The sequence below is a fragment of the Microtus pennsylvanicus genome, chromosome 12 (genome assembly GCF_037038515.1).
Source record: "Microtus pennsylvanicus isolate mMicPen1 chromosome 12, mMicPen1.hap1, whole genome shotgun sequence".
NCBI lineage: Eukaryota > Metazoa > Chordata > Mammalia > Rodentia > Cricetidae > Microtus > Microtus pennsylvanicus.
Window position 1 is genome coordinate 10,196,303 of NC_134590.1, and position 14,169 is coordinate 10,210,471.

Consider the following 14,169-nt stretch of genomic DNA (forward strand, 5'->3'; position numbering starts at 1 on the left):
AAATGTCTTCTTACATCCTGGGCTGGGTTTGGGTACCTGAGCATTCCTTAAAACTTAATATATACTCATGAATGACCCTCTGATCTAAAAAGTTCAATATAACAGAGTCCTTTTCCTGGAAATTTGAACTTGAGAAATGCTCTTGCTCTTTCCAGATGAGCCGCCAGACTTCACTTTGGAGCCTTTACCATTTTGCTTCCAGGAGACACTTTGTGGCCAAATCACATGCTTCCCTTTGTTTTTACCCAGTTCTCTCTTTCTCTCTCTCTCTCTCTCTCTCTCTCTCTCTCTCTCTCTCTCTCTCTCCCTCCCTCCCTCCCTCCCTCCCTCCCTCCCTCCCTCCCTCCCTCCCTCTCTCTCTCTCTCTCTCTCTCTCTCTCTCTCTCTCTCTCTCTCTTCCGAAACCAAATATATTTCCTCTTCCAATTAAACCCTGTGGCTTGAATTTGGTTATTCATTGGGAAGATCTGTGAGATGCTTTCCCATGGGGAGTTCCCATGTGCTGTCCTCCCAGCCTCTGGTTGCTCAAGTGACTGCCCGGCATTTCCCAGGCAGAGCTCACTGTAGACCACAGGCTTTTCTCTGAGGCATAGAAATACCCTTGCCTTCCCTGCTCATAAAAATGGCATTCTGATTTTGTTGTTGAATTTTCAGTTTTTAGTCAGTCTTGACTTTCATATTTCCCTAAATATGAATAACATGGAATTTTATCTGTTTTGTAGACTGTTGCAAGGGCTCCAGAACTTCCTCTTTCCTTTCTCATTTGTCTTGCTATAGCAATCAGACAATTCTTGAAAAGCCATCCTGTCTCACCTCTCCCATGCTTAAGGTTTTAATCTTTTCTTTACTTTCTGTTTTGGCTTCACAAACATGCTTAAATATTCAAAGCTGTGGGTGTGGGAAGTTCTTCTGTATATGTTTTGCTTTTATTGGTTAATGAATGAAGAAGCTGCTTGGGCCTATGACTGGGCAGAATAGAGATAGGTGGGAAAACTAAACTGAATGCTAGGAGAAAGAAGGTGAAGTTGGTGGGATGTCATGTAGCTGCTGGAGGAGCCAGACACCAGATGGAACCTTAACTGGTAGGCCACAACAACATGGTGATGTACAGATTAATATGGGTTAATTTTAGATATAAGATCTAGCTAGCAATACACTTAAGCTATTGACCAAACAATATTGCAAATAATATAGTTTCTGTGTGGTTATTTTGGGTCTAGTTGACTGAAAAAGAATGAGCAACCTCCAACAACAGATTGGCACCAGTGTGATTGACTGCAGTCACATAAAACGTGAGAAGGCTAGGGAAGAAATTCTAGACACAGAAAAATAGAGTGAAGCACAGCTTCTTGCATTTTTTTTTCAGATGGGCTTTGTTTGCTGGTGGCTAGTAGAGGTGTTGTGGCTCCTTTAAGAAAAGGCTTTCTGACTTAGCATAAGAAATGGCAGCTTCCTGGTTTGTGCTGCCAGCACAAACTCTGGCTCTTTCAGGAGGCTAAGCACTTTTATGGAGTTTGTGAGCAGCACGCTACCAGTTGCTTATGGTGACATAGACCCCCTGTGATCCTGGAGCTGGGTGACTCTCACAGGCAGCAAACATACCTGCACTATATGGACTGGGTGGAGCCAATTGGCAGAACCTTGGAGTTGGTCCTAGCCATGCCCACTTAGCATCTAAAAATAAAGCACTCCTGGTCAGAAAATAATTACAGATATACAACAAAGACAGATTTAGACAGAAATAAACCTCTGAAAGGGTCATAGTGTTGGATAAATGTACATATGCATGGGAGAGAGAAGAAAAAGACTATAGACAGTTGTAATAAGAAATGAATAGTTTTAAAAAATAAAACAAAGTCTTTAAAAAGACAGAGTACAGACAGTTATAGATTAAAGCAGTAAAGAAAAAGAAGCCACATAAAGATAAAATATACACAGAGAGCCTGGATTATGTATATTATCATGTTTTCTTTGAATTTTTGACTACAGAGAGGTATTTGATTATGGGAGCTGCTAAACTAAACTAACATATATACTTTAAAAGTATCTTGACTTCAAAATTTGGGTCTAGGGATATGTTGCTTTGGAAGAGAGGTTATGCTTTTGTTTCCACAGATGATGAGAACCTGGATTCCTTCTAGGATAATATGGTTTGATGGACAAAGATTCCCCGGAAGTCTCCATAAACCCCTTAAAATAATTCACCCAACATAAAACAGGAAGCAATTTGGAGAGAACAACACTCAAATTCTCAAATAATGTTTATAAATGTTTATTTACATTTAAAGGTGGATATTATATAGAGATGAATACTTTGTATTGATATGGATCTTGGTTTATTGATATAAATTTGAGGTCAATTTTGTTATCTCTCTCTTTATACACACACATGTGTGTATGTATTTCTGCTCTTGATTAAGGTATTGTGTTTGTGCATCCCATTTAAAACTGTAATGTACAATTAAATATAGGTTAATAGGTAATCATCTATAATAGTCAAGTTTGTAGTCATATTAGGTTTTCTAGATATATAGAGATATATTTCAGTAAGATAGGTATTCTTCAGATCTTTCAAAGACTACAGAACATAGCATTTAAAATATTTTAAAATTTAGGGCTTTTCATGACAATGAGACCCATATACTTCTGGAAGTATCAATTGCTTCAAGAAGAAGATAGGTATTATAGAGGCTCCTCATGGAGTTTGGTAGCCATTTGAGAAGAAATTGCTCTTGCCTGGACTGCTTTTTGGTATGTTGGGTGACCTGGATATGAAGGACCCATGGATAAATGACTGTTGAACATGCCTAAAGGTGAGACAATCCTTTGGGATTCCAACTTCATGAAAGAGTCTGCCAGACATTCTGCAGGACACACAAAAAAAGTGAATGACAAACTGCCAATATAGGTGGAACTTTCTTTACATTTCCTGCTTCATGGAAAAGTCTGCCAGATACCATGGGCCTGTAGGCTGAATATGGGTGCCCCAATGTTAAGGAAGAACATTGGGTGACTATCCAGTCAGATGTCTCTGTCAATTCTAGAGTTTTGGAAGTTGCTTACAATGTACTTCCTGTTTACTTAGGTAATATTATATCCTCTTGGAGTCTTTGATGGAGTTGAAGAATAGATAGTTATAATTATAGTTTGTAATTATTATAAAAGAAAGTAGATATAAATATTATAACTATAATTATTGCTTAATAACTGTCGTATGCAATTTTCTTATGTCAAAGTTAAAACCTTTCTTTTTATTTGAAAAGAAAAGGGGAAATGGTTTGAGAAGTCCTTCTGTCTATGTGTTGCTTTTATTGGTTAATGAATAAAGCTGTTTTGGCCAATAGTTTAGTAGAATAGAACAAGTCAGGAATTCCAAGCAGATAAAGGAGGAGAGACTAGGTGGAGTCAGAGAGAAGCCATAGAGCCGCCACAGAAGATAGATGCAGGACAGAACGCTACTTGTAGGCCACAACCATGTGGCATTACACAGATTAATAGAAATGGGTTGATTTAAGATATAAGAGCTTCCTAGCAACATGGGATGTACTCACTCATATTTGGTTTCTAGCCATAAATAAAGGACATTGAGCCTATAATTCGCGATCCTAGAGAAGCTAAATAAGAAGGTGAATCCAACGACAAACATATAGGCATCCTCCTGAATATTAACCTTCATCAGGTGATGAAAGGAGACAGAGACAGAGACCCACATTGGAGCACCGGACTGAAATCTCAAGGTCCAAAACAGGAGCAGAAGGAGAGAGAGCATGAGCAAGGAACTCAGGACCGCTAGGAGTGCACCCATACACTGAGACAATGGGGATGTTCTATCGGGAACCTACTAAGGCCAGCTGGCCTGGGGCTGAAAAAGCATGGGATAAAACCAGACTCGCTGAACATAGCAGACAATGAGGGCTACTGAGACCTCAAGAACAATGGCAGTGGGTTTTTTATCCTACTGCACGTACTGGCTTTGGGGGAGCCTAGGCAGTTTGGATGCTCACCTTTCTAGTCATGGATAGAGGTGGGGGTTCCTTGGACTTCCCACAGGGCAGGGAACCCTGATTGCTCTTTGGGCTGAGGAGGGAGGGGGACTTGATTGGGGGAGGGGGAGGGAAATGGGAGGTGGTGGCGGGGAGGAGGCAGAAATCTTTAATAAATAAATAAATAAATAATTTTTTTAAAAAAAGAGCTTCCTAGCAATACACTTAAGCCATTGGCCAAACAGTATTGCAAATAATATAGTTTCTATGTGATTATTTTGGGTCTGGGCAACCAGGAATGAATGAGTGGCCTCTGGAAACAGAACAGTTTTTGGATTCATTCTTCTGTTGGTATAGCACAGAAGTAACGATAATATATATGGATAAAATTGTAGTCAATAAATGACTTTGTAAAGATTTATTTACAAAACCATGTGGCAAAGCGGATACATAAAAAGCCTTCTACCATCTGAGTCTTACTGAGCTCTACAACTTTACATTTTGGACCTATCCCCTCCCCAAATCTGTCATCAATTTCTCTCTAGTCTATCTTCTATTAGGTACTTTACACTCATTACTCTATATTCTGTCTTTCTGGACAAGGGATGACTTATTATTTTTAAATACATTTCCATAAAGTGGTAAAGCCACATAACTTGATTAATCTATGTTGTCATACTCCTTGTTAAAATTATCATGAAGATTTACTAGTGAGTGCTTGATAAAAAATGAATGATTAAAACAATTAAATCCAGGTATAATGAGTAGGTCAACTCCATAGTCTTGGCTACTTGGAATACTGAAGTTGAAGGTTCATTTGCTTATAGGAGTTGGAGACAAGCCTAGACCACATAGTGAGATCCTGTCTAAATATAGCAATCCCCCCTGATTCAAGCATTCAAAGATTATGATATTGGCAATACTATGAGACTGGTTAGAAGCAGCCAAAGGACTATATTGTCTTAAGTTTTTATTTTATTTACTTATTTGATAATGCCATATATCAACATTGAATCTACATTATCCCTGCCCCTCCCTCTCTGCCTCCATCTCTCTTACCAACTCTCTTACATATCCACCATGACACCCATGATCTCTTCCTTAATTAATATTGTTACATATATACATATATGTGTGTCTACCTATTTATATAACTCAATCCATTTAGCTTTGCTTATATATATATATTTCTGACCACTTGGGATTGGACAATGAACATAGGAGGTTGTCTGTGAACACTCACTGTTGCTCTTCTTCTAGTGGTGGGACCATGTTGGACTTCCCCTGTCCACGTTTGCATGTTCATTGATGTCACTGTGCAGACCTTGGTAATCTTTAGATGTAAGCACAGCTCTTACTCCTCATTAAAGAATCTTATTTGTGCATTATATGGAGACTTTTATAGAGCTCCCCTGACTGTGTGGTGCCTGCCCCCCACTGATATATATCCCGTGCATTCCCTACACCCAAGGCTCAGGAATAATCACAAAACAGAGAGTGAGAAGACTGTAAGACCAATATCAGGACATCTGCTGTGAAATAGTGTCTGCTATATATGTCACGGAAGCTGCACCCATGAGCTCTCCACAATAAGGACTTAAAAAAATATATGCATATGCTAGCTCTTTTGCTAGTCCCAACCAGTGACGCCATCTTATCCTCACTTCATCCTCAAGGAGAAACTGCTGCTCTTTTTCTTCCCTTCATATGTGCCAATCTTAAAACCACTACCCAGTTTTAAATATGGATATTAACACTGATCCTCCCTATGCCTTGAGCTGTGAATACATTCTCCTTCATTGTAATCCTCTCAGACTCTATCACACCATTTTCTTCTTGGTCTATCAACTTTTTTATGGAGATCAGCTTGGTAAAAGCACTATCTAACGAGGGTGTCAGTCTTAATAGAATTTGTCTGTTCCTAACAGCACAGATTGGTTTACTAAGAGTAGGAATTAAGTGATTGATTAATACATTAAAAAATCATAAAAATTATAAAATGATGTTTCCTTTATTTGATGAGGAAGTGTTCATTCTGTGTGAGGATCAGGGCAAACGTCTTCACTCATGAGTGGTTTAGTGGTCCTGAATTTGCACTGAGAGTTTTTGTTAGCCAACTTAACTACATATGAAACCTATTGGCCATTTGGGGATTGACAACTTTCCTACTGCTCCTTCAAACAACTTCCCAGGGAAACTGGGATGTCGAATCTACACGCCATATGTGCTGTTAACATAAAGTTGGATATGCGTTAATCAAGTGGTTTCCATGAGAAACATGAGGCCTCCAAACCAGGAGGAAAAAAAATTCTCTTTAATTGTGTTTCTCAGAGCAGTCAACTCCAAAGAACAAAATCACATTTCAAACTTCTCATTTTAAAAAAAGCAGTTAACTATCCAAAGCTGAAATATCTTGGAACAGCAACACTGTGGCTGTTAAAATTTTTAAATAAACAAGTTAGAAACAAGTAAAAGGAGGCTTTATGTCTTCCATGTGCCTCCAAAGCCCTGAGTTAGTGCCTATCCCCACCAAGAGCTTGTATGTCTGCAGTGTGTAAAAACAGTGTAGAAAGGGATATAAGTGCCCCTCCCCAGTGGGAACATGCGCACATAACCATGAATTCCCTTATTTGATGCATACTGTTCCCAGACTAACCTGTTCTTATGATTTGTTTCTTTGGAGGAAACTTCTGGATAATGAGAAAACAGTATTGGATGCTGTTAATCTTGAACACTTCAAAGCTACTTGGCTAAAACCTAGAAATGTTTATAAAATATCAGTCATCACAGTTTACCTTAAAACTACGTTACTATCAAAATTAGCTTCATAATATTTTCAAACTTTTGCATTACCATAGGATGAAATAAATATTAGTATTATCATTTAAACATTAGCTTATCATATATTACAACTTCATGGAAGTAGCAATAAATATAATTATGTAATTTGTTGAATTTGGGAGTGGCAGATTGAAAGATTATTTTTTTTTATTTATCACTCCTAGCTGTTTTTGATTCTTTCTAAAACTGATTTTTTCTGTAACCAGTCATTTCTTTTTTAATCTTGTTGTCTAAATTGCCTACTTCTATATTGAGTGTTAAGGTAGCAAAAAAGATGTTTAATTGCTAGAAAAAAATTCTCAAAAACTATATTGCTCCTCCTTCCTTTCTTTTTCTCCATACTTTCTTCTTCTGTCTCACTTTAAAATCTAACTTTGCTTTTTTTTCAAGGTGTATGGATTTAAAAGGAGAGGAGTACTATCAAATAAATGGAATGGGTAACTTAAAAATTCACAATTCTTTATGTCTGAGATGGTTAGTTTTGTCTACTTGACACAAACCTTTACATATATGAGAAGAGGGAATCTCAGCTGAGAACTCTGAGAGTTTGGGCAGCTGTGCCTTAATTGCCAATTGATGTAGAAGGGCCCCAGCCCACTGTGGGTGGTGCTATCCTTGGGCAAGTATTTTTGGGTTACTTAAGAAAGCAAACTGAGTGTAAATAAGGTTTCTCTGTACTATCCTGTCCTGCAGCCCCTTCTAAATAATCACTGTATGGTTAAACATTAATTATAAACTGTTAAACCCATAGTTCAGGCTTATTACTAACTAGCTCTTACATTTAAATTAAACCGTTTCTATTAGCCTATGTATTGCCTCATGGCTGTGGCTTTTGCCAGTCTGTTGACTTTTTTTCCCTTGAGGGGCTGTCTTGTGTCTCTCTCTACTCTGCCCTTCTTTCTGAATTCAGTTTGTCTTTTCTGCCTAGCTATATTCTGCCTTGTTATAGGCCAAAGTAGTTTCTATTACCAAACAATGAGAGCATCAACATATATTCATAGCATATGGAAGGGTTATTCCACAGAAGCTGAGTGCCTCTGCCTCAGTTCCTGTCTCCAGGTTACTTTCTTGAGTTTTTGCTGTGGCTCGTCTTGATGGTGGACTATAGCCTACAAGTAAAATACTTCATCCCTGTGTTGCTTTTAGTCATGGTGTTTATCACAATAGAGAAACAAAACTAGAACAATCTCTTATTTTTTTCATAATAGAAATGGCAACAAGAGTGAGTAACTTAAGCTTTATAGAGATAATAGAAGGGGTGACTTGTCTCTATCTTTTATGACTTAAGCTCCTCTAGCCACATGCAATGAAAAGAAATGCATTAATTGTGCTGAGTAATTTGCAGGATCCTGTGGATTGCTGAAAAACAGCTCCCCAGAGCACATGCCAGTAAGCCCAACAACCAGAGTGTGGTGCTTTGCACTGTTATACCATGGCTTGGTCAAGAAGGGAAGACACTGTGCCCTAATTCTTCACCTGGGAAATTCAACTCTGGTTTAGAGTCTAGCATGAGTAACATGGTTTCATTTAAAACCAGAAGGAAACCATCCAGCGGAGGATCTTGGGAGTGACCATTTTCAGCTTTTCTGGTGTCCAGATGCATGGGTGCTTGTAGTGACATTTCATTTGTATTTTAATAAAGTTTGCCTGAAGATCAGAAAGGTAAAACAACCACGCTGGACAACCTGACAGACTAGGCAGCAGTGACACACACCTTTAATCCCAGTAACCACACTATCTTGCCATAGAAACCAAGTAGTAGTGGTGCACACCCTTAATCCCGGAACTAGAATGGATTATAAAATGGGAGGAGACAGCTCTCAGTCTCCGTCTCATTCTGAGATTCCTGGAGGCAGGATCACCATTTCAGACTGAGGTAAAGATGAGAGACAGTAACTGACTGTTTTGCTTTTCTGACCTTTAAGTTAAACCTACCTCACTATCTGTCTCTGAGTTTTTATTAATTGTGCTTCAGGTGTTGAATGCATCAGTCTTCAGTGCCTGTCTTGTCAATCATGATTTATTTTCTGTTTTTTTTTTGTTTTGTTTTAAAGATCACCATTTGGATACTGATAAAGAAGAAAATGACTAGATTTTAAAACTGGATTACTCCAAGCTGCATTGAGGACTCATGAGAATAACCATACTACATAGAGAGACATAAAGGAGATACTAGTATGAACTGAAGCAGTTACATGAGAGTTCATGAAGAAAATATTGGCTCACTAATATTTCTCTGGTAGAGTTTGAATACTGAAAAAGAACTTGAACTTCTATAATAATATAACTCAGTAAATTTTTTTGAGGTACCAAAGATTGAACTAAAGCCTAGATCTATGTGAGGACTCTACCCCTGAGCTTTATTTCCAAACATTTGTTCATTCATTTTTTTTGTTTGTTATTTAAAGTGTCTCACTCTGTCACTTAGGTTGGCCGTGAATTCACTCTGTGACATGAGCAGATCTGAATTCCTACTTCAACCACTTGAATTATACACAGATATATAATAGCAAATATATATATCTATATCACCAGGCCTGGTGTCTCAGTTATTTTTCTATTGCTGTGTCAAAATACCATAATCAAGAAAACTTATTAAAAATTTCAGTTGGTTGGCTTTCTTATAGTTTCAGAGCTTTGGCCTGTTATCATCATGGCAGGGGACATGGCAGCAGGGAGTATGGCAACCAGCAGGTGCATTGATGTATTGGGGGGTGTTGCTGTGGGTTTTTGGAGCCTCAAGGCATACCTCCAATACCACATCTCCCCCAACAAAGCCATACCTACTTTGACAGGAACACACCTCCTAGTCATTCTAATTCTTCTCAGAAAGTATCACTCCCTAGTGATCTAGCATTCAAAAGTATGAGTCTTAAGGGGGTCATTCTTATTCAAACCATCACATTCCATTCCCTGGCTCCCATAGGCTTGCAGCCATATGATAAAGCAAAATGCATGTAGTCCAATTTCAAAAGTCCCTAAGGTCTTTCAGTCTCTAAACTGTTTAAAGTCCAGATTTCAAAGTCTCTTCTGAGACTCTAGGCAATCTCTTAAGTATAAGCACCTCTCCATAAAATCTAAAAGCAAATTATATACTGCCAACATACAATGATGCAGAATACACATAGCCATCCCTCGTGGGAGGAAAAGGGCCTAGTGAGGAAATACTTGACCCAAGCAAGACTGAAAGTCAGCAGGTCCTGCCTTTCATTCTATAACTACATGCATGGTGTCAAAGGGCTTAGACACTCAGCTTTGATGACTATAGCAGACTTCTCTCTCTTCATCTGGCTCCACTTCCTGCATCCAACTTTCAGTAAGTATCTTATATCTCTGGAACTTCCAGCATCTTGGGGTCCTTTAGCATGTTCAGGCCTTACATTCACAACTTCACACAATGGCCTCTCTGGGCCGCCATTCAGGGGTCTTTCTGCAGCATGCCTAGCTTTAGTGACTTTCCTTAACCTCAGAGGAAAATTCCACAGCTCTTGACTCTTCATAACTCTAAAGCCATAATCATGTAGTTGAAACTGCTAAGTTCTGCCGCCTGCTTGGTTTGGAACACAGCCCCCTCCTTAAATGACGTTTGCACAGGCTTTGTTTTGTTGATGTTTTTTAGGGGAAGGAAATGAATTGGGGTGTTTTTCCTTTCACAGGTTGCTGGATTAGATGGGTGGGGTCTTGCTCTGGGGACCCACACCTTTTATCCCGTTGCTCCTTATTTCTTTCAGTATAAATCATTGCTTCAACCTTTCTGGTGGTCTTTTTTGCCTCAAACTTTGTATTTTTTTTTTATTTTTTTCTCTTCCATTGTAGATATAAATAACCATGTAACACAATCAAGACTAGGGTGTCTTTTTTTTTTTAATTCTTCTTTTGTTTGGTTAGTTTTTTACTTTATTTCTTTTTAATTTTTCTTTTTTTTTTTGTCTTTTAAAAAAATTCTGCTTGCCTGTCTTTCTCCCCCTTCCCCTTCTGCCCTCTCCCATGATCCCCATACTCCCAATTTACTCAGGAGATCTCGTCTTTTTCTACGTCTCATGCACATTAGATCCATGTATGTCTCTCTTAGGATCCTGTTTATTGTCTAGGTTCTCTGGGATTATGAATTATAGGCTGGTTTTTCTTTACTTTATGTCTAGAAGCCACTTATGAGTGAGTATATATTATATATTATATTTGCCTTTATATTGAGGGTTATTTATATTGAGGGTTACCTCCCTCAATATATTTCCTGGATCCATCCATTTGCCCGCAAATTTTAAGATGTCATTAATTTTTTTCCACTGTGTAGTACACCATTGTGTAAATATATTACTGTTGTAAGGAGGCCACTAGTTTGTTCCCAGTGGCTTAGCCCTGAAATAATCACACAGAAACTGTATTAATTAAATCACTGCTTGGTCCATTAGCCCTAGCTTCTTATTGGCTAACTCTTACATATTAATTTAACCCATTTCTATTAATCTGTGTATGGCCATGTGGCTGTGACTTACCGGCTAAAGTTCCAGTGTCTGTCTTTGGTGGGGCTACATGGCATCTCTGCCTTTCCTTCTCCCAGGGTTCAGTTTAGTTTTCTCTGCCTAGCTCTATTCTTTTGCCCTATCAGGGCCAAGCCAGTTTTCTTTACTAATTAACCAATCATATTCATAGCATACAAAGGGGAATCCCACATCATACCAGATCTTCTTTATTCATTCTTTGGTCAAGGGGCTTTTATGTTATTTCCAGGTTTTGGTTATGACAAATAATTCTGTTATGAACATAATTGAACATGTGTCCTTGTGGTATGATTGAGCATCCATTGAATAGCCAAAATTATCCTATACAAAAAAGGAACTTCTGGAGGCATCAAAATCCCTGACTTCCATCTCCATTATAGAGCTATAGTAATGCAAACAGCTTAGTATTGGCATAAAAACAGAGAGGTTGACCAATGGAATCTAACCCAAAGACCCCGATATTAATCCACACACTTATGAACCCTCATTTAAAATATATTATGCTGTTGTTTACTAATGTCAGTTCTGCCATTAACCTTCTATTGCAATCAGTTTTTTCTTCTTTCTTTCTTTTTATGAGTGTAAATCTTACCTGCTAAGACCCAGTACAGTCAAGCTCAAACCCAGCTCTTCAGGCAGATTCTATACTGTAGTTACACCTGATCAACAGCCCTCAACTGCTCAAAGATCTGGGAAATATGGCATTTAAATATTTAATCATTAAAAAGCTTTTCATAACAAAAAGAGACATGTTGACTCCTAGCAGCAGCACTCTACTTCCTCCAAAGAAGACAGAAGACAAATAGGCACAGAACATCCATGCACAATTCGCTTCAACTGCCAAGCACTGACCACTGGGAAAAACTGCCTTTCATATAAACTGAAGATCGCCAGATACTGGACAGAATCACTGTAATTGACAGCCTAGATGCTCAGGTTAAGGTAGGCTTCTCTTCCTACAGATTTCTAGCCCAGATGATTTTCTGGAGCCTGGTAGGCCCTGTATTAAACAGCAAAAGGCAAATATGACCTTCAGTGACCATGGAGGACCCCGAAATAGCTCTAGATGCCAACCAAGTAAGCTCTCTGTTGTTTTTAAATCAATAACTCAAGTAAAATTTTATCCTTCTAAAAGATCTCTGATACAGTTTGACAGCTGAGAGGTTTTGTCAGTTTAAAAGGACAACCTCACCAAACAAATTTCAGTAAAATACAAATACAAGACCTGCAAGTTATAAAGGTGTGAAGACAAATATAAGTTATCAAATTTCTCTCTCATGCTGCCTTCCATAGTCTTAAAAATACTTTTCATTGTGCAAAACTATGACACAGTCATTCTGACATAAATATGGTACTGTTTATAGAATGTATATGTCTAAAACTTCTGTTTCCACAAACCCAAAGAATTCTCATGAGTTCTAGGGCACCAAATTGAAGGATCCACCTTAAACAGGTCAGATACACCCCCTTCAATTCCCTGGTCCTAACTTTTTTTCCCTTAACTTAACTTTGTCCTCTGTTCTACAAATACTTTAAACAGGTGTAAGAGACACCAGCCATTTCCATACCACAAATGTCAGACAGGAGCAAGCAGACCAGGATGTGACCAGTACCTAGTCTTCTCAGGTTCCCCCCAAAAAAGATGACACCCACAAATAAGCAGGAAGAAGTTTTGAGAATCCGCTGCCCCAATTCCTTTAACCTGTTGCACCTAAACTCCCGCCTTTTTATTATAAAAAGAGAAGGGAATGTAATGGTCTACTCTGTCCCTTTAAGAGACAAACCATGCCCACTCCCTCCCCCATCTGCCAATCTTCAGTTTCTAGCCTGAGTCCCCCCCCCTCTCTTTCTCTGAGACAGCTTCTATCTCTCCTTTCTCCCCTTTCCCCCTCCCTCTCTCTGTGTCTCTCTTTCTGCTGTTCTCTCCCTCTCCCCTTTCCCCTCTGTAAACTACTAAATAAATATCCAACCTTACTCTGTGTGGTGTGCCTGTCCATCTGTGGCATGGTCTCATGGCCCATTGCTAGCTGCAACCACTCAGGAATCCACAGCATTTTACCTTTACCATTACAAAGTAGCCTTCAATGCATGAGAACAGGAGACCACTTTCTAAATATAATCCCAGAAGCACAGACACTGAGAGCAATTATAAATACATGGGACTTGCTAAAACTTAGAAGCTTTTGTAAAGCAAAGGACACTATTAGTGTCCTTGTCTGCCTACAGCTGCCCACTTTCACCCCCTGGTTGGCTACCCTTTCTTGAACTCTTCACTCATGCCCCCTCATGTTCAAGTTGATAGGCTCCTTTTCCTTTATTATTATTGTTAGATGCATAGGTGTGTGGTATGCATGCATAACACACATATGTGCATATATTTATACAACCTGCTGAATCCATCTTATTTTTTGAGAGAAGTGTACTGAACCTCTAGCACACTGACTGACCTGCTAGCTCAGGTACCCTGCTTTTTCCTTCCAGCCCTGAGATTACAAATGTGTGCTGTTGCACTTGTGTTTTATGTGTAAGTGGGCGATCAAATTCACGTCCTCTCACTTTATTGGTTGAGACACGTCCCCAGTCCCATAACTTAGTTTTGTATCCTTGCTACTTATGTTAACTTTGATACATATAAAGGTGCAGAGGTACATTTGCATTCAAAGCAGGAGATAAGAGGTGGAACAAACTGTGCCACGTTCACAGCATACACTATTACTCAACAACAGTAGAACTAGTCAATGATTGAAACATGGAAGAGTGTGGCTCCATCTCAACCAATGTATGCTGAACTTCTTTAAAACCTATTCAAAAATAGTTACACTCTGCCCTAGTTTGAATTATGG